General features: G+C 35.6%; 1 pseudogene; it reads left to right on the forward strand.

The window, feature by feature from the left end:
* LOC139021142 (ferritin heavy chain-like) overlaps nucleotides 1-23023 on the forward strand; it is a 108802-nt pseudogene that overhangs the window by 71228 nt on the left and 14551 nt on the right.

Genomic DNA, 23023 nt, shown 5'->3' on the forward strand with positions numbered 1-23023 from the left:
GATACAATGACATTCGTAAGTGTTCTTTATATTTTCTTTACTTTGCCCCAAAGGTAAAGAGATCTAGTGAAAAGAAGGGATGTCATCTAAATTAATTATTACTTAAAAGGTAGTTTTATTTTATTTTCCAGGATGAAGAGAGGGAAATTGATAGATTTATTTAAGATGCCCTGACTATCTGATTGTTAATGATTCCTACTCAATGAAACTGACTGATGTTAATATTTACAATGCATAGCATCTTGCTACTTATTATGTAATGCATATTATTTTATTTAATCCTCTGTTGTAAGTGTCGTCCTTTTTAATTGATAGATTAGAGCAAGTAGAAAGGTGGCTCAAAGCCAGACTTCCAAGTGACTATAATGGGATTCAAACCTAGGTATTTTAATGCCACAAACTCATTGTTTTCCTGCTACGCATATACTACTGGAGGAAAGCACAGCTGTGTTTTAAGAATCTCCTGCTTTGCAAGGATATTCCTCCAACTCTTCCAGAAGAACCGCAGAGTGTTTGGATATGATAGATTTTTCTCTCCCTATCTGCTTTGACGTGTTGCTAAGCAGACTTTGGAACTATATTTGGAGAATTTTTCCTACAAATTGTAAGAGACTGTAAAGAACATGAAAGCATTCTGCCTACTTTCCCAGTGCCTTATGTTGACTAGACCCATTGGCCTCCAGAGGACATTGTTCAGTAGGCTCCTCATTTAATTCTCATTATCTGCACTGGTACTTTGGCCCAGTTCCCCAGCTTGAGTTTCTGTCTATTTCCTCAGATGTGGGTGCTGGGAAAGGGCAGATCTAAATCAAAGTTTAAAGTAAAACAAAAGATAAATAAGCAAAACTTTCTTGTAATTTGAATATGTGGCTCTTCAGACTGTTAAAATGTAGAACTTCCCCCCATCCTTTGTTTTTGTGGGCTGAGCGTAGGTTATCTCTATACACATCTAACGTTGAATTTAGAATAGTCATTTTTCCTTCACCACAAATCCTGATGTAATAAAAAAGAAAGTCTATCATAGTTTGTCCCAGATAATACTTTTAATGATTGCCATTAAATTCTTGCTTTTGCGCTCCAACATACCTTATGTCAACTGAAGAACAATTTGTGATAGAGAGGAGATAATATGCAGTACAAACACTCCTCTTAAAACTTACCAAGAAAAAGTTTCATAAAGGTCATTATCTGCCAGGCCAGTGTGGGTCAGTGGTTTTGCATTGACCCAGGAACCAGGAGGTCACCAGATTGATTCCAGGTAGGGCACATGCCCGGGTTGCAGGCTCCATCCCCAGTAGGGGATGTGCAGGAGGCAACCAACCGATGTTTCTCTCTATCTCTCTCCTTTCCTCTCTCTCCAAACCTTCCCCCTCAAACTATAAAACATATTATTTTTTAAAAAGATATTATCGTATAAACATTATTCACCCTATATTTTTGTATTATTGATGTCATAGTACCACACGATGGCTCTCCCATCAACAGGGAACTCTGATGATAGCAATAATAGTAAGTATCTTTTATTTTGAACTTTATAGGAATAAAGCTCTACAAATTTTTACATATTTATTTTCATTTAACCAATGTTTAATTGGAACTTTACAGTTTCCAAAGACAATGTTATAAAAACCATCTCATAACTGCATTTTTAATATATATAGCTCTAACTACCAAATTCACATTTATGCCTGAAACTGAAAACAAATGTCTTGAATCCTAACATTTAATTTTGTGTCCGTACACAAAACAATGTACAATACCTTGGTGTAAATAAAACAATATTTCTTTGATTCTTTCATCTTCCATATGCCAAGCAAGGTTGTGGGTTCTATCCCTGGTCAGGGCACATACAAGAATCAATCAATGAATAAATGAGTGGAACAACAAACTCACTTTCTCTTTCTCTCTCTCTCTCCCTCCCTCCCTCCCTCCCTAAAATCCAATAAATAAAATTTTAAAAATAAATACAATAAGAAGCAGAGTTCAAATAAGTCAAACTGGACTCTACTTTCTCAAATTCAGAAATTGAATCTATGAAAGAGATTCAATATCTGACAATTAACATTAAGTTACCCCTTTCCTCTCACTTCCAATTCTCACTCATCACTGTTGCCTAATCCTTTTGTGATCAATTCCCCTCCATTCAAAACATTCATGTCCCTAGTCTCTTTAGCCTTTGTCTCTCCACCTGTTCCCTTTGCTCTTTTATCCCTCCCGCTTTGAGCTGAACTACCTCAGGGAAAAGGATACCAAAACCTTTTTAGCAATGAAAGGAGAGAAACATTGGACAATGTTCAAGCTTAAATTTCTATCATTTCAAAATTTGTCAATGTTTCTGAAATTGTGGCTTGTTTTAAAATTAACGTCAAAAGAAAACTCTCACCTTGCCAGGGAGAGGAGAATGTTGTGACACAATTGTCAGCGCCTGTCTGTATCTGCTTTCCACGTTAAAAATGTATTTGTTTATGCGGTGATCATCTCAGTAGTGCTGTTTCCATTAGTATTATCACAAGCAGTTATTTTTTTAACAGGAATTTGGATTCATGAGTACAGATTAAATTGTCTTCTAATATATTGAATTATGACAGCATTGAAATGAGCTTTCTGTATGGAAGAAGAGCAGTAGAATAAAGTTTCAAAACTAACATTTATAAATGAAACTATTACCTATCACTGATGGAAACCAGTCACTTTCACATTTGCTGTAAAGCTTTTTAACACTAACAGGAGAAGGTGGCTACAGATGCCACCTTATTTTGTCATCAACACACATGAAGCTACCTTTGGCCTTTCATGTATTAAGTAATAAAATTAGGACAGCAAAGTTTATACATTGCTCCGTGCATAGTATATTATGGAGTTCAAATAGGCTGTGTGTGTGTGCACACGTGAGCATGTGCACATTGGTATGTGAGCGTGCTTGCTTATCTCATCTGTGTATCATTCAGACACCAAGTATGTGGCATTCCAAATGATCCAATATTCATGAAAAACTGAAGTTTGGGAATATATAATCCAATTAAGGAAAACAAAATGACTTTGCAATTAAAAAATGACTTTGCAATTAACAAAATAGGGTATGTGGTAAAAACCCTGGTATATGTTGTTAAAGATAAACTAGCATATTTAAAAATTTGAGTTTGTTTGAACATTTCTAGTTTGAAACAGGGCAGTGCCAAACCGGATGTGGTTAGGAGCACTCTTCCACGAATGGGAGCCAGGGGAAAGACTTAAATAGAGAAAGTGAAGAAGCACAGAAAGGAAATTATTTGATTGGCTGTAGCTTAAAGCCCTAGTTGGCTCTCTATGATTGGTTGTCCTCAGCATTTTTGTTTGGTGACCTTGAGGCATTTACAGGCTTATAGTTTGGTGTTCTTATGTAAGTAAGCTGACACAGCATTAAAGCCACCTAAGTACAGTGACTGACTTGTCAAATAAATTTAACAATGCTATTAAATTTTACTGGACCCTGATTAGCTATACTTTGCCACAAAGTTCACCACAATATTAAAGCTATTGAAGAAATGAAGTTAACACAGACTGGGAGCAGTGGATTGTCATGTGACTGTGCACTAGACTCAATAGTTGAAAATGTTTGAGAAGAATCTGTTTAGACTGCAAACCGATTATGCATGCTATAGTTGGCTATAATTGGCATTTTAGAGAAGTGTTCTCCTCCCCCCATTCCTTCTGCTCAAAAAGGAAATGTTTTTATTAAATTTCTGACAATTTCAAAGCAACTATTTTAATACTAATAATGGTTTTTTTTAAAAAATGAACAAATAACCTAAACACTGTTTCTCTGCCTGATGGTTATCCTCTTTCTCTTTCTAATTAGTAAATGTTGGAATACCCTATGGCTCAATCCTTGGACCTATTCTGTTTTCTTTTTATACTTACTCCTTACATGACCCCATCCAATCCTATGGCTTTAGTCATGTCTGTATTATCCAGAATGGGAAGCTATGCTACAATAACAACTACCATATTTCAGGAGACTAAAAGAGCAAGGTTGATTTCTCATTCCTGCCATGTTGCTGTGAGTCAGCTGGAAGTTATACTGTACGTCCTCATTTAGGGACCCAGACAGATGGAGCAGCCATCATCTGGAAAACTGTCAGAAGATAATGGCAGAAAAATAGAGTTTTTGAGGCCCTCATACTGAAGTTAAATGGTTCCACCTAAAATAGCGTCATCTTAAAGCTATTTTCAAGGCCCTAACTAACCATAAAGGAGCTAAGAAATGCCATTTTACCATATACTAGGGAAGCAGAGGACTGGAAATATCTGATACCACACCATCTATTTTTTCCTAATGACTCTATAATTTCATCCTTCAAGAGTAAACCTTTAAATAAAACCACATATGTGTATATACAACTGCTAAATCCACATTCTAATTTGAAAGCTTATGAGCATTTCAGATTCAACATGTCCTAAGAAGAATGCTTGATTCCCCATGCCTCTTCCTCCAAACTCCTTATCTTAGCAATCATTTACTATCAATTACCTATTTACTCAGTCACCAAAGCTTGAAGTTTTTATTTGTTCTCCGTCTTATAAATAACATATTCCATGTCAGGGCCAGGAAATCTTTCCCCTTACCTCTTTAGTTGTGGTTGGGTGAATAATTCAAATGACATATAGCAAATTAACAGGAAGCAATCAAATTTTAATACATGCACACAGGGAATTCACCTAAGCATGAAAATTCCAAAGACAGTGAGGCAAGATTGGGTATATATGTCATTTTGGACAAAGGAGGAAGTGGGGAGATGGGTTTTTGGGGTTCAAAGGGGGGCAAATAGGCAATTCCCAGGGAGCTGAGAAAGTGGCAAACAAATTCCTGCTAGGCCACCCAGAAACAATGGGACACAGGGGAAGCCAGTTTAGAGGCTCCTGCTTGGCCCCTTTCAATTGAATGCTAAAGTGAATATTCTTAAGGTAATTATGATAAGGTTCCCTTCCCAAAGCAAGTTTTTCTATCTGAATCTCTTTAAGGAGGAAAATAAAAGGAAAAAACCCAGAAACAAGCAAGCAAACAAACAAAAAACACCTTTTTCTGACTTTGTTGGGTTTTGATTGGTTTTAATTCAAAATAATCTGCAGGCCAGTGTGGCACATACTGAGAGACTCGCTCAGACTCCCCCACCGATCTTATCAAATTCCTGTATCTCAACCTTCACAATATTCAAAACCATCTATTTCTTACTACACCCTCTTTCAGCTATCTTGTCCCAACAACTAAATTCTGTTACTTGGGCCACTACAGTGTTCTCTTAATTGGTCTGCCTGTTTTTCCTAAAAATTATAATTCACACAGCCAGTCATGTGATCTCTTTAAATTACAAAGGTTATTCCATAGTCTTTATATGACTCTCTTGGCTTCTAATCACATTTATATTAAATTTCATATGCCTTACGATGGCCTTTAAGGCTCTACACAATCTGATGCATTCTGCAAATCTGTTAACCTCTCAGTGTCTAGAAGATTCATTTAAGGCAGGGGTCCTCAAACTACGGCTCGCGGGGCACATGCAAATACAAATATTGTATTTGTTCCCGTTTTCTTTTTTTACTTCAAAATAAGATACGTGCAGTGTGCATAGGAATTTGTTCATAGTTTTTTTTTTAAACTATAGTCCGGTCCTCCAACAGTCTGAGGGACAGTGAACTGGCCCCCTGTTTAAAAAGTTTGAAGACCCCTGATTTAAGGTGTATTTCTTATCATGACACACCCGCTTTCAAAGCGCTCTGATTATTTCCCATTGTACGCTGAGATAAAGTTCAAAGTTCTTCCTGTCATCTGTTCCCAGGCTCTCTACAACATCATCCTACTACTGTCTTCTTCTCTAACTTCTTCGTTGTATTCAAACTTTCCATGAACATCATGAACTAACACCTTTGCCTTTGCTAACCATTGGCCTGGAGCTCTCTTACCTAATCATCTGCTTGTCATGATCCTGCATTTCACTATGGTTGCTACTGAAATATCACCCATCACAGAAACCTTTCTAACCTGACTGTGCTCTAAACTAGCCCTCTCTCCCCACATCACTCATTCCATTCCTTTACCCTGCTCCATTTTTCAAATGCAAATAAATAAATAAATTAAATAACAACAACAAAAAAACATGGTTTTTAGCAAGATTTGGGCAAAACAAGAGAACATGAGGAAAATAAAAGCTTTCTTGCAATATTAAAGTGTATATTAAATGTCATTTTCTTTTATATATATATATATATATATATATATATATATATTGAAACATATTTTATTGATTTTTTACAGAGAGGAAAGGAGAGAGATAGTCAGAAATATCGATGAGAGAGAAACATTGATCAGCTGCCTCCTGCACACCTCCCACTGGGGATGTGCCCGCAACCAAGTTACATGCCCTTGACCGGAATCGAACCCGGGACCCCCCAGTCCGCAGGCCGACGCTCTATCCACTGAGCCAAACCGGTTTTGGCAAAATGTCATTTTCATTCCTAGCTTTTATTCCTCATTAAGGGCCTTGCTGAGGCTGCCATAGGTTCTTATGCCTGTAATTTGGGTCCTTCTTCAGTATGATTCATTCCCCCTCTTTTCTTTACTAGATTCTTATAAAAAGAGCAGCCTTCTCTTATTGTCTCCATGTTCTCTCATTCTATCCACGGACTAGTCCTATGTATTTGTTCCACTCCCAGTTTGACTCACATTGCCCTGGTGAAAGTCAATGCCTACTGAATGGATAATTAAACTAGATTGGAAATGCTGTAAAGTTCCTTTTTAACAAACACTTTTGGAAAAGGACAGGAACTTTTTTCTAATCAAATATAAGAGAACACATTTTAATCACAGCTACAGTGGTTTTCTCACAGACTTAAAGTGATATTTCCAGAAAAATCCAATTTGATTTGCATTCAAATTTCTTTTCCCTCAAGCTTATACTGCATAAACTTCAGTTTGGATTAATGTGATCTCCTTTACATAAAAGGCTTCTTCTTTTACATAACACTTCAAAATTATCATGCTATTAATAACCTCAAAATATGTTGATGAGAGTATGATGAGCACAAGAAACATTATATACAATTTGCAATAGATCTACATAGAGATGTTAGTAAATGAGACAGTGTGAACTTTGAACACAACCATAAAAGTAGTGAGGCATCAAGAAGAGTACTTCAAAGTCTTGAAATTAAAGTTATCATCAGGTTCAGTAATTTCCAAGATTATTTAACCATTTCAAATAATCACAGTATCACAGAACCAAATAGAAAAGATCTGAGCAACTAAGGAGTAATGGATGAAGTCACACCGTAAAGGAGTCAAGCTGTTAACTGTTAGGATTATTATATAGTTGAATGATTTGTTAAGGTAGGTTTTATTGATTACTCAAGACACATTAATCAGGTGGTAACAGGTAGGTATTGAAAACATAGAAATGAAAAACAGTCTTCTATCTTATTGTTTTGAATAACATATTCATATTCTGTATACTATACTGTAAGTTTAGAGATACCATATACTTACTGTAAATTTTCTTGGAAAGCCCAGATGTCTGTAGTATATACTGTATATTTGTTCATGAAGCCCAGTTATAAAAATCTGGGCTTTCCTAGAGAATATGTAGTACATGGTACCTGTAAGCTTATAGTACATAGTACTATAAGCTTAGTGGGCACCTTGTTTAGTTGAGAACCTAATAAGACAGTTAATAATAGTAAGGAATGATGATGATGATGGTGATGATGATGGTGATGATGATGATGATGATGATAGAAATAGCTAATATTCATACCTCATCAATGCCTTTGTAGAATGTTTTGATATTTAAAAAGTTAATATGCTTGTGAAAATAATTTTATAAGCCAATCTCATACAAAACCCAACTTTAATGCAAAATCTGCTATGGTTTTAGTTTCCTTTTTCATTGCATCTTCCTGATAGTATGCCTCTATTAGGCTGCTCTGTAGAGTGCTTAATAATAAGGATATTGGAGCAAACCGCTTGAGTTTGTTGCCCCACCTCTACCACTTACTAGGGGTTTGACTTTGGGTAAATTACTTAGGCACTCTGTGCTTTACTTTCCCCCTTTACATGGAAGAGATAATAATAGGACTTATCTCAGGGACTAGTATGTGCAGGCAGTACTTTGGTTCCAGATCGTAAGAATATAATTTATATAATATTTTTACCAAGGGAAGCTATTTCTCTATTTTGGCTCTTTACATCAAATTAAAGAAAAATACTAAGTTATCTGTCTAAGTCAGTGATGGTGAACCTATGACACGCGTGTCAGAGGTGACACGCGAACTCATTTATTTGGTTGATTTTTCTTTGTTAAATGGCATTTAAATACATAAAATAAATATCAAAAATATAAATCTTTGTTTTACTATGGTTGCAAATATCAAAAAATTTCTATATGTGACACGGCACCAGAGTTATGTTAGGGTTTTTCAAAATGCTGACACGCTGAGCTCAAAAGGTTCGCCATCACTGGTCTAGGTAATAGTCATTTCCTCTATCTTCTCTTTTTCTTCTTTTCTATAAAGTGACATGGAATAACTATGAATTTTGGAAACTGTGATTTTTTAGGTTGTAACAATGAACATTTTACTACTTTATCATATTAATGGAATTTTCATATATATGCTGTCCCCTCACAATTTTTAGCACTTCTCTCCATGGACAAAGTCATGTCCTCTGCTACAAAATGTGTGTATGTGTGTGTGTGTATATATATATATTAAGTAAAACTTCAAAATTCAGAAGCACATTTAACTGATTTTAATATAAACATGAACATATTATGAACATCTTCTGTTTGAGGTCATGTTTTAGTCATCATATATCATTGTACTTTTCAGGTGTTATTAAAAAGACAGGAAAATATCTATATTTCACAGGTAACAAAACAGGTGCACAGAGGTAGAGTGAGTCATCAGCTCACTAAGAAAGTTGGTAAAAAAGCTAGAACTAAAGGCAAGGCTCCAAACTCTCAGCACTCCGGTCTTTTCTACAGAGAGTAGTCAACTGTTACAATTGGAGTCTGGTTCTAATGTTAGCATATTTTGTGAAAACCAAGTACAGATGAAATTATTTTTTGAAATTTCTCCAAATTATCTATAAAGTACAGCATGGTTTTGTGTGCACAACCCTGTAGATATATTTATTAGTTTATCAGAACTTTAAACTGAAGCAGATAGTTAGAATAAATGATATAGCAAAGTGAATTATGAGACTGGCCAGCCTATAGGATTGGAAAAAAAAAATAGATGAAAAACAAACAAACACAATATGATACTTCAGTGAAATAGCATATGGAAGTTATGATAAACTGTTATACAGTAGGTCCACGGGTTATGTCGGGGATCCATTCCTACCGCGCGATGTAACCTGATTTTCACCGTAAGTCGGAACCCACCTTCATAAGCACCTATGTCACTCACATGGAGCACACACACAGCAGTGATGAAGTGAAACAGTATAAACAATTTAAAAGAAAGATAACAGTTCTTGACCTTTACTTGTGGTAAATAAATAATAAAAAACATAAAGCACCTATGTACATACGTCGAATTGATGGAACTTTTTTTAATAAATAAATGGGAGATGGAGATGTAACCACAAAACGACGGACGTTGAGTCTGATGTAACCTGAGGACTGTCTGTATATGGTAATATAATTCATTCACAACTAAGACAACCAAGGTTGGTATTGTACATCTCTTCCTTAGTTATAGTACCTATGATGGAAATAATTCTTTGACTTGTAAACCACCCTTCCCCCAGTTATATGGAGATTTTTTTAAATTGATTTTAGAAGTAACAGATACTTTCATTGACATAGACCAAGATTTCTGAATCTCAACACTATTAACACTTTGGGCCAGCTGATTCTTGGTTTTGAGGCCTACCTTATACATTTTGGAATTTTAGCAGCATTCCTGGTCTCTACTCAGTACACTTTAGTAGCACCTACCCCTTCCCAAGTTGTATGTACTCTGGGGGGACAAAATTGTCCTTGTTTGATAACCATTGGTCTAAACTAGCAATACAAAAATGTGGAGCTCAGTAGACTCTTAGAATCTGTTCTTTAATTCCCTGTCACTTCAGTGAATCTGTGAGCCTATATAATCTTAGAATTCTGAAGGAAGGTAGCTATCAAATAGGGTGTTGTTCAGAAAATAAAATTAGAATGCATAGCCCTTGCTCTCCAGGATTCTGAAATCCTGAAGTGTGTGTGTGTGTGTGTGTGTGTGTGTGTGTGTGTGTGTGTGTCTGTGTGTGTGTGTAAAATGATTGTTTCACTTGAAAAATTGTATTCATCAAAGGATTCAGTTACCATCTTCTAGAGATGAGAAGAGACTACGCTGGAGGGTTGTGTGGTCTTGATAATCAGAAACCCCGTGTGGAACTACAGAATATATGTTACCAGTTGTAGTAGGAGTATTGATGTCGATTAAGAGAATATCTATTCTAGAATTTGAAAGGAAACGAAGCAATTGAGTGCTCAATCCGAGGTACCAGATCACTGCCTACTGCTTCCTCTTGGAGTGATTCCACATAATATTTGCACATTTTAACGATTTTGGATTTGACTAACTTAAATAATTCAAGACTAGAGCCAGCATTGTGAAAATATTTTCTCAAAATGAACAATGCAAGCCTATCATGTATTTAAGAAAGAACATTTACAGTTAAGGCACATGCTTCTTTTGTTGTTACATCATATGTTAATTCTTCGAATTGTGCTAAAGATTTAATGCCACAGTTTTACATGCATAATATCAAACACCAGGGCTTCCTTGTTACTTCTGAACACAAAAAGTTACGAAATAAGATGTCTCTATTGTGCTATGTTCCCACTTGCCATTCTTCACTGACAAGAGTCAACAGAGCACTAAATGAATTGCAGCTATTAATTCCTTTGTAAAGGAAAAGCGCTGTAATAAGACCTGCACAGCTTTAGCATCTGGGGTTCCTGTTTTTCTTGATGTTCACATGCACACTCTCAGAATCCCTCATCTGGAAATGCTCATGAAAGAACTATCAAAGCTATCACTATATTAAGAATGAAATGTGGAAAACCAGCCTGCTTTTTTTATTTTTCTCTCACACACTGATTTAAACACAATTTTCCAGCTATCTACCTATGCCTCTGAACTCTTGTACAACTGTTCAAATGTTGAAATTAGATGAAATAATCATTCTTGCTTAAAAAAAAAGTAAGACAACCTTTAGACAAAACGTGATGCATTATATTGACATAATACATGTGGACATTAATTAAAGAGCAGCAGAATCCAGCAGAGAAGTTTGCCCTCCATCTGCTTGACTAGAGGTAATAACGACATTCCGTTAACCCAAACTGACAGATTTTCTAGGATTTGACTTCAGCTCTGAAGTAGCTGCTCCTGGTATGAATAACCATATGTGTGACATCATCCATAGCATGCCATGTGGAGTAAAATTAACTGCTTATTTTTGTTTGTTTTACCATTATATCTTCCTCTTGAGCTCTGTGTTACATGTAGCCCTTTACACTTACTTGTTTTACTGCCTGTGCACTTTCTAGTACAAGGTACCTAGGCCCACTATGAAGCCCCAGGTTCCGATTACTCATATTTGCCCAAAGGAAATTAAATAAAGCCACAGTGTATTCACACTGAGGAAAGAATTAAACAAGCAAAAGTGAAATACGGCAAGCAATCACGAGTGCTGTTATCCACATTAAATCTGAAAGCAGGAATATGTTAAAAACCACCACGTATTCTGTACAGAAAAAAAGAAAAGAACTTATAGAATTTTCTAAATAATAAATTACTGGGATGAGGGATCTTGTCCCAGAGCTGAGGCTTAAATCTTTGAATCTGTTCATATCTAGTCTATGCTAGTTAACCAAGGGAACTGCTTTCCTCCTCCATCTCATTACAGATCAAACATCAAAAGCTTTCCGCTAGACGCAGGCACCCAGGAGGCATTTTGCTTTGTCACAATACAGTATTCACAGCCTCCCTGATAGGAGCACTAACTCTCTCGGTAGCCTTAAAAAAAACAACAGGGCAGTTATTTGTTGTGCTTCTTCCTCTCCTCTCCTGGAGTTGTTGCTTCGTTTCATAAGTAATAGTCCTTCCAATTATCCAAGTTCCTCAAGTCCACAGAGCTGACCCCCAGGACTTAAGAACAGACTTGCTGTTTAGAGTCATTAATCCGAGATTATAAACATGGAGGGAGATTCATGAGAAAGGGATGAACTCATGGTTCCTGAAGAAAGACAATGGCATGCAGTGTTTTCTCAGGGGCTGTGCGTGTGTGTGTGTGTGTGTGTGTGTGTGTGTGTGCGTTAAATCCTTCCTCTTTCCTGAGAGTATTTCCCCTGCTGCCTTTTGACCTGCCTTTACTCCTTGGCTTGTTCTTAGTTGGAGTGGTCAGCGCCACCTATTGCAGCGGGTATGTCAGAATGGCTGTTTTTCTCTGCATCTTGTCCTGGACAGAGGATTCAAGAAGGCAACATCTTGGAGCAGTCTAAAAACTGGGCAGATCAGAATTGCAAGCTTTTATCTGCTAGCCAATGCCAGAGTTTAATTGCAGATTGCTTGCCATTCTTGTAAACCTGTGTACTGATTTTTAAAATTGAAAATGACAATGCATCACCATTGGTGACTATCAGTCAGGACCACTGCGGTACATTCATGTCAATTTTCCTTGCACTTTGAATCTAGAGATCATCTGGAAGGTTTTGATATCCTCTGGTCTTTCTCTCTTCCTGATTTCTATGAAGCTTTTTTCCCCCTCTTACTTTCAGGAGGAAATGAAAAGCTGCATAAATATAGACACCTATCTTCCATACAGCTCTATTTTAAAGCTAATGTAATTAGGAATCTTGAACTTTGCGTGTGTGTGTGTGAACTTGATTTTGTATCCAAGTCTTTCATTTTCCCCAGAGATCTGATTAAATCTTCCGAGATCTTTTTTGGCAGCTGAAGAGAAATAGTATCGTGGATCTGCATGATTTTGATACTACATCACATATGAAATGAAAACATTCTTTTTGTTGCTGGAATTGGCTTTAGAACAGACGACATGTTTTCTCCTTGGTCTGGAGCTCCGATGTCAGTGGGAGCTAAAATGTTCTCCCACCAATCCCCAACCTCTGCTGCTTTTGCTGCTTCCTCATAAAGATTATGCATACACTTAACAAATGAAGAAAAGGAATTAGTGATGCTCGCTCATTTCCCATCTTCCCACAGATGGTGATAAATTCAAGTTCAGACTCCATTAAACCTGAGTAGAGCAACCCAGCAGGTGGCTGGACTAATGGAAAATCCTGGCTTTGGAATAATGGGAATTACAACCGACAGCTCTTCTACACCACAAAAAAGATGATGTATCCTTATTGACAGCGTCGCATTTGAGTCCAGAAGGCTGATCTGATAGTTCATTCCTGGCACAACGGAAGCTAAAAGCCCCCTGGGTGTTTTCTTGGCTACACCACTGTAATTTTTGTCATATGAACTTTCTATTACAATTCATTGTACAAATCTCATTTAGGTTGAAGAGAGCAAGAGGAATGGAAGGGAGGGGAAAGAAAGAAGGAGACTTTGTTTGGCCTACAGGCATACTTTTATTCTTTTTTCTTGGTTTAAAGGACAAATAAAGGTTGACACACAACAGTGTTTTCAGCCAATTCAGTAATTTTAATGCTGACATACTTGGCCCAAGTTCTTTTAGTGATCCTAGACGAGCTCATCGGAGGGAGTTTCTGTTTAAAGGATGCATAGATGGCCCTGGAGGTGTAATGCCTGCTGTTCCACTAGAATTCTTGCGGGGATTCTTCATTTGTATGTGTGTGTGTTTACTACTTTTCTCTTAGCTCCACCTTCCTTTTTAAACTCCAGCATGTTATTTGCAAAAAAAGATTTGGTCACAATGATCTAAAAAAGCATCTACATGTTTAAATATTTTAAACCTCATATTTTCAATATGCTTCCAAATCTCTGAAAATATAGCATGAAGTTATCAAAATATTTCATTGTATTCACCATCTGTCAGCACTCCAAAAATATATTAAGATTAATAATCATACTTTGTTCTTAACTCACTATAGCATGTTTCTTCTTGAGAACCGGTTGTACTTTATAAAACTGAACTGAGTCCTTGACACTTTATCTCACAAACAGTCTTGTAGTTAAAAAAAAGGGGGGGGGTATTAAAAATACAGGTAAAGGTGGGAGATTGGCTGGAAGAATGAACTTTTAATTCAGTGCAGAATTTTGTTTCTTCAGCCAACTAATCTCACTGACTTTTCATTTTGAAACCTGTTGAGTGGAAGCTTTGCTCTAACCAGTTAAAGAGCTTGGTCATCCTGTTTTTCATTGCCCACAGGTTCAAAGCTTAGAAATTGGTTTGTAACTGAAAAACATGCCTACCAGCCTAGAAATGTGTGGCTCAAGAAAAGAGATACTAGGGCATTGGAGTAGAGCATCGGTTCTCAACCTGTGGGTCGCGAACAATGAAAATACATCCTGCATATCAGATACTTACATTACAATTCATAACAGTAGAAAAATTACAGTTATGAAGTAGCCACGAAAATATTTTATGGTTGGGGGTCACCACAACATGAGGAACTGCATTAAAGGGTCATGGCATTAGGAAGGTTGAGAACCACTGGAGTAGAGGAATACAGACCTGATTAGGCTATAATAGAGAGAACTTATATTATTATCATTGTATTAACAAGAATGAACTGGATATTGTTATAAATACCTCCCTGTAATAAATTGTGTGTGTGTGTGCGCACGCGCGCGCGTGTGTGCGTGTGTGTGTGTGTGTGTGTGTGTGAGAGAGAGAGAGAGAGAGAGAGAGAGGGAGAGGGAGAGAGAGAGAGAGAAATATCTTTTAACACATTTATATTTATTGAGTGCCCATTACACAGGGGTTTCATCATTTCTAATGAGCCTGCCTTTGATGTTCTGAATTAAGCAACGGTCCCAGTTATTTGTCTTCTGTGGATCTCCCCAGCTGAAAGGCAATCCCTAACACATTGAAGAAGAGGCAAGTCACTGCCAGAGAGCTGCTCACAGTGGCTGTTGCAGCAGGAAACAGTCATGTGTACTGGAGCATGCTAGAGAAATAAAACACCAAATCAAAAGATTTGGTAATAAAATATTGTTATCTTCAATTTTTTTTCATGGGAAAGCTCTAACCACAATGCACAGTGTCAGACACATCAAGGAAAATTCAGATGATGTCATGATGTAAATGTAAGAAACTGTTAATTCAGTTCCCTGTACATATTTTAGAGTCTACTAATGTTGCTTAAAGGCATAAATTACTAAAGAAACAGACATTGAAAACATAAAATGCTTGATGGTATGAAAATATTATCAATTTGCATTGAACAATTATAGTAACTTTTATTGACTGCTTAGCATGTTCTGGGTTCTGTTCATTATATTAAAATATGCAATAGCCTTTTAATATTCCCATTTTCCAGAAGAATAAATGAAGACTCTTAAATTTAGGTCGTTTTACAAAGATCACTTTTCTTGAATGGCATATGCTGAATTTAAATTCAGGACTGAGTGGCTACAAACACATTGTGTAAGGCAGTGTTTCTCAAAATATGGTTCTTAAATAAGCAATATTAGCATTACCTGAAAACTTGGTAGAAATGCAAATTCTCAGGTCCAAATCTAGATCTATTGAATTAAAAACTATGGAGGTTGGACCTAGAAATCTTTTTTTTAAGCCCTCCAGGGTATTCTGGTGTGCACTAATGCTTAAGAACAGTTGCGTATTGGCAAGGATGTGAAAAAAAGGAAACAATTGCACCCTGATGGTGAGAATATATATTGGTACAGCCATTGGGAAAACAGTGTGGGGGTTCCTCAAAAATAAAATATATAATTACCTGAGGATCCAGTAATCCCACTTTTGAGTTATATATCCAAAGGAAATGAAGTAAGTATTTAGTAGAGACATCTGCACTCCCATGTTTATTGCAGCATTATTCATAAGAGTAAAGATATAGAAACAACATTAGGCATGTCCTTCAATGGGGGAACAGGTAAAGAAGATATAAATATTATTTAGCCACGAGATAGATGGAAATCCTACCATTTGCAACAACATGGATGAAGCTTGAGAGTATCTCTTTTTCCTTTCAGCCAAGATTAATACCAATCCAGAATAAAGAATGTTTTATTCTGGGGTACCAGTGTTTAGACTAAAAATCTGTGATTTGTTCAAACAACTTGTTCAATACTTTTATACATGAATGATTGTATATATTTTTTCACATTATTTGATTTTTATAAATTTTGTTTCTCTAGCATTTATTTGTTATATTTGGCCTAAGGTTAATAGCAGAAGTATCTCTCTGCAGTTGGGGGTTAGGAAGGGATTGGTGCTAATTAATACATTTATTCAAATCTTGAATCAATCCTTTCTTATTATTTTGCACTCTTGGTCCTCATTGTACCTGCTAACTCTTGCGACCTGTGGCTCACTCTGGTACCACCTGGCCCTCTGATCCTCAGATCCCTGCAGTCCCCTGAAGTTTTCTGGATAGAAGCTTTCAGCACGTTTTATTCATCCACGTGCTCCTAGCTTCTTTCTGTCATGTAGAAATTTATTGAAATATTTAACTTTGGACTCTTGCCTAACTGCACCCTTGGCTCTCTTCACTGTTATGATTTTATTCATTTATAGACTTTCATACTTTTATTTCAGTGGTACCTCTGGAAACCAAAGCAGAAAATGGTGAGTCATCTGGAACAAGAATTGAAAAATCTGTGCATTCATTAATAATAAAGGAGAGGCAGCCCTACTATACTGAATACACAAGTCGGCTTCAATTCAGAAGAGGTAAGATCTTTTTAATGATTTTGCAACTTACTATGTATACTTGGTCACTTAAAATATAATTATAATAGTGGGTTTTTATAAACCTTAATTTGGGAGTATCAATAAAATACCCTTTTCAATATTCTCAATATAATCAATCCCTCTATCCTTTCTTAAACTTTAACTAGATGTGTGAGAAAGCTCATAACTCTCTCTAGTGAGTTAAAAGAAAGATAAAATATTTTATGGTAAGGCTACTCAAAATATGCATCAATACCAATTATTGGATCATAAAATTATTTAAGTGATAGCAATCAGCATTAATTAATAAAATATTAATTATAGTTATAAAATTAATTATAAAGAATAAAATTAAATAAACTAGACTGAAATGGAAAATTAAGTATCAGCATTTAATATAAAATATTGTTTTGTCAAAGTTTTGTTTCTATTTTCAATGTCAGATGTGCACGCATGGACATGCATGTATGCAGACGTGTGTTTGTGTGTGTTCAAAACATTTTAATTGTGCTACAACATATTGTGCAACAAAAATAAAAAATGTATTTCTTAATGTAGATTCTGGGTCATGTCAAAAAGTTTGAAAAAAATACTGCCTTGGTCTCTGTAGTACTAAAGGAAGAGAAAAAAAGAATACATATTTATTGGTTGACTATTGTAGGTCCAACATGGTGCTCAATATATATTATCTGATTGAAAACTCCCAATTCTCATAAAACCTTGATCCTAATTATGAAGTAATCTTTAACAGCTAAAGAATATGAAATGAAATCATATATATTGATAGATTCCTGTTTTAATTTCCAAAATTCATTAAAATATTTTAAGCATGTTTTGCTTTAAAAAAAAAAAGCCAAAGTATGGTTCTATGTTTCATGAACTCTCCTGTGCCTTACATAGCTATAGCATGCATTTTTACCTTAAAAAACTTTGTTAGATATTTTTTTTTTCAAAAAATATTTGGGAAACCACTGAAATATTTAAGGATAAGAGTGATGACAATAGATATATATTTTATAAATTTAATTTTGTAGCATTGTGGGTAATGAAGTAGAAGAAGGGAGAAAGGGGAATGTGGACTAATGAGAAAGTTATATGAATTCAGGAGAGAGATGATAATGGTCTAAATTTGGTCAGTGGCCGTGGTGAAGTAAAATGAAAGGTGAATTATAGAGATTTTTGTTGGACAAAGACTTGGAGAAATAAGTATGGGAATCCCAAGTCTTTAGCAGTAGGGATAAGAATAATGAAGGGGTGGTAAGAATTTCCAGCAGGAAATTAGGAAGGGTTGAAATCTCATTAGTAAAAAGTTATCCAGAGAAATAGAATCAATAAGATGTATAGATGGTAGAAAGATAGATAACTAGATAGATGGATGGGTGGATAGATAGATAGATATTAAGGATTTGGCTCACATAATTTTGGAGGCTGCCAAATCTAAAATATTTAGGTAGGCAAGCAGGCTGGAACAGTTGATGTTGCAGTTCAAGTCTGAAAATAGCTTGGAGACAGAATTTCCTTTTATTCAGGAAACCTCTATCTGTTTTCTCTTAAAGACTTCAAGTTATTGAGTTGACTACCACCTGTGTTACACAGGGTAATCTGCTTTATTCAAAGTCTGCTGATCTAAATGCTAATCTCATCTAAAAAATATCTTCACAGAGACACCCAGTCTTGTTTGACCAAATATCTGGGTACTTTGGCCTACCCACATTGACACATAAAACTAACCATCACAAATTAGAAATAATGTTTATTATCAGGCAAGTAGAACTAAGTTTTGCATAGAATAAGCACACAATAAATATTGCTGTGATTATCAGTAGGTCATAGAAGGGATATAGGTTCCCTACTGAAGAGAAGTGATAAAATATGGTGGTTATTATTGAAAGGGGAGTGCCATGCACACACTGATTTTTCTCTACATCTGTTTTTCCTACCTTTGTTTCCACTGATAATATTTTCTATGCTTATTTCAATCCTCAGTAACCAAAACAGGCAGAAAGCATGTAAAGCATGTAACCATGTTTTCCATGCTTTCTCTTCTCTCCCTTTTCAGTGGGATTTAGAATAAACTCATCTTCTATGATAATGACCAGCATGTAATCAGAATGACAAGAGACTTGAATTCCTCATAATCATACTTGAATTTTAACTGATTCCCTGTATTGAGAAGTTGAATTGAGATCAATAGTCTCTTCAGGCTCAACATCTACACTAGCCAACTTCTGTGTCCCTTTATGTGCATAAGTCTAGAGTCAGAAGTTCTTAAACTGGAGACTTCCTGCTCTTGAGAAACACAGAATCAAGGTCCCTCAGACACAAAAAGAAATACGTGTGTATCAAATATTGTTAAAAACATATAAATATAAAGAGTAAAAGGAACTCACTATGCCTCCACATAGAATCAGCTATATAAAAGAAACCAGAAATGTGTTGTTGCTTTTAATTTTCAAGAAAAGAAAAACTTCATATTCAATAGAAAAAATTCACCAATCCTTCATAACAATTCCAGGAAAAGTCTGAATGTTATAAAAAACATTCTTTTTATAATAATTCACACAGGCTCTAGAACCAGAAACCTCCCTCAGTTACTAACTCTATATTTTTGTTCATTAGTCACTTCTTTGTACCTCACTTTCTTTGTCTGTAAAATTGGGATAAAATAGAACTGAGAAAGAGAAAACTATCTTCTACCAGTTTTGTAACTAGTTGCTAGGTCTGTACTCACAGCTAGGCCTACTGAACAAAACAGTGTCAGTGGAAGGTTCTTAATACCTATTGCAAAACTCCTCAGGAGTTTATAAATTAGTAATTATTGGCCCTCCAGCAATGAACGTGACTTCTTTCTTGCTTATACTTAATGACTGCATATCTCTAATTATATAAATATAATGAAAAAATCATATTTGCCAATCATATAAAAACGCAGTTGTTTGTATTTTGTTAATATTGGAAATTTGAACATTGTATGACATGTTTACTTATTACATATTTCTTCTTTGATGATTTGCCTTGTCTTATTATTTGTACCCTTTTTCTGTGGTTGTTTTTATATTTACTCCTTATATATAGGGTTATTAACTCTTTGTCTTAAAGAGAGAGAGCAAATATTTGCCAGTTTCTATAAAATAATTCAACTTAAAGTTATATGAAAAAGATAAATAGATGGGACACAGAGGGTTTTTAGGTTAGTGAAAATATTTTATATTATACTACAATGATGGATACATGTCATTGTACATTTGTACAAAACCATAGTATGTGTAACTATGGTCTTTGGGTGATTTTTTTATGTCAATATAAGTTCACTGGTTGTAACAAATGTACTCTCTGGTGAAGAATGTTGAAAATGGAGAAGGCTATACATACATGTGTGGGACAGAGAGTATATGGGAAATCTCTCTACTTTCCTCTCAATCTTGCTGTTAAACTCAAAATGTTCTCAAAAATAATTTGTTAAAATAACACAGACAGGGATAAAATAACTGCAAAACATATAATTGATATAATACTTGTATCAATAATATATTTTTAAAACCACAATAATAAGAAAACAACCGAGTTTTTAAAAGAGCCAAAGATTTGACATTGCATCAAAGACAAAAGCCAAATGACAAAACCAGCACATGAAAAGATGCTCAACGTCATCATTTATTGGGGAAATACAAATTACAACAATGGGATTCTTCTACACGTCTGTCAAAGTGGCTGAAGAGGATGCAGAGCAACTGGGACCCACACATTGCCTATGGGGATGCAAAATAATACAGTCACTTTGTCAAACAGTCTGGCAGTTTCTGATAAAAATAAAACATATACAACAAACATATTTATGACTCACCAATCATACTCCTAGTGATTTATGCAAGAGAAATGAAAATACATGTCCACACTAATGCTCGTACATGAGAGATTATAGTGACTTTAATCATAATTGTTAAAAACTGAATATCACCCAAATGTCCATTACTAGTGAGTGAATGGACAAACTGAAGTACCTCTATCCAGTGGACTGTTGCTTATGAATTTATCAATAAATTCAAAGGAATCAATAAATGAAAAGGCTAAGTGAAAGAAGTCCACACAAAAAGCCACATACTCTATGATCCCATTTTTGTAACTTTTTTTTAGCAAACACAACTGTTTAGGGGTAGAAATCAGATCAGTAGATCCAAGGATCTGAAGGGAGAGGAGGAGGGTTGATTCTGAAAAGTATCAAAGGAATGTTTAGGGTCGTGAAAATGACATGTTGATCATGGTCTTGGCTACACACAGTATGTTTGTCAAAACTCATAGGACTTTGACTTTTAATGTATGTAAATTATACCTCAACAATTCTGACCTTTAGGAAAGCACAGATTTTGATTTAGTAAGAGCTGGATTGGTATCTTGGCACAGGGTGTACTGACTTTGTAACCTTGGCTGAATTTCTTAATGTTGCAATATTGGTATACCTCTCTTTATATTGGAAACGATAGTAGAGCATGCAATTTTTGGCACGTAGCCTCCTTCTGCGTGTTAATTATTATGCAAAGGATGTGGATGATCATTATCCCAGAGGAGTGGGAAGTGGTAATGGGATAGAGGTAATGGGTACAAATGTAACTCTTTTCTAGGACGAACAGGAAAAACCCATGCACCCCATCACTTCCGAGGCCAAGCTTATCAAATAGATTCAAATGGAAGATTTTCACAGCTTACAGAAAGTAATTTTAAGTTTCATTGCCAACACAGGAAAAATATAAACTATAAATATATGTGTGTGTGTCATACACAGTTTGTTAATTGGAGTGTGAATGCAGTAGAAAGAGGGCATGAGTAATAGGTGGCTTAAGCCAAATTTAGTTTAGTCATATCCTGGTTCTGCCAATATACCTCAAGCTTAAATGGTATCAGTGAAGCTGTTTCAGACGTGAATTACTCCATAGCATTATCCTTGTGCCAACTGGGCTGAAATCTGGAGGTAGTTCATTTCTGCAGCCATAAAAGATAGACAGTATCTTTTATGTTTTATTTATTTAGCGCATCACTTAAGCCATACCTAACTTTATATGCACTTAAAAAGCTAAATTCACAATTTGTGAAGCAAGCTCATTCTGGAAAACAAGCAGTTTACAATATGAAATATATTTTTGTGTAGGGAAAGTTGTTGGAGATAGTATTAAACAGGCAGCCTCACATAAGTTATTTGATTGCCACATAGAACTACTAACAGTAATTAACCACTTTTTGTGACTCTTTATGGGAAAATTTGTTTTCAATTTGACTATGATTTGGTAAATGTATCTCCTCACTGCACCTATGTAATGGTAAGCAGATCCTTATCCTTTCCCAGAATCTAATAACAGAAAAGAAATTCTATTTATTGATCACTATTCAAGAAACATATTTGGGGTATAGATCTTGCTTGTCTATTTTCCCAAATTCATGTTTTTGTTACCACCTTTCTTTAATATACTTCTGTTTGTGAGAGGGGCAGAACATATTTGAGAGGAGGCTATAATTGTTTTTAAAAGTCTAAAGATTTAAATGTTTAAACACTAGATGTGTCTATTGTATGTAAATATGCAAATATATATTTATAAATTAGCATTTAATAGCACGGAATTAAGAGTCTGAGTACTTGTGGTGTGCCTACTTTTGTCCATAAATCAGATAAATAGCTTGACCTAAGGGTTAAACAGTGGTTGGTTTGAAATTTCAGTTTAAGAACTGCTTATTGCAAATCAATCAAAAGTCAACTCGCACAGTTCTGAGATTCTGTTGCAATCCAATATAAAGATGTTATTTAAGGAGGGAGAGGAGGAGGAGGAGGAGGAGGAGGAGGAGGAGGAGGAGGAGGGGAAATTATGCGGTGTGACCCAGACAAAATTATGTGTGAAAGGCTGACTCTATCTAATATGATGCCAAATAAGATGCAAAGCGGGTGGGGAAGAGCATAGATTTATAAAGACAACCATTCATCCAGATGTTACCAAACGTTGGTTGCTATAAAAAAAATTACTTGCCATGTCTTGTTTGGTACTGGGTACTCTGCACCATAATTTTTCTCTGAGGAAGTTTAGAATGTCAAGCACCAAGCCTTAGATATTATCTAAATTCTTAACAAGAGAGGAGGACTCTGCCAAGGATCAGCCTACATTTTTCAATCAT

Source organism: Myotis yumanensis, unplaced genomic scaffold (assembly GCF_028538775.1).
Source record: "Myotis yumanensis isolate MYYU_CA2020_CCGP unplaced genomic scaffold, mMyoYum1.0.hap1 SCAF_12, whole genome shotgun sequence".
NCBI classification, from domain to species: Eukaryota; Metazoa; Chordata; class Mammalia; order Chiroptera; family Vespertilionidae; genus Myotis; species Myotis yumanensis.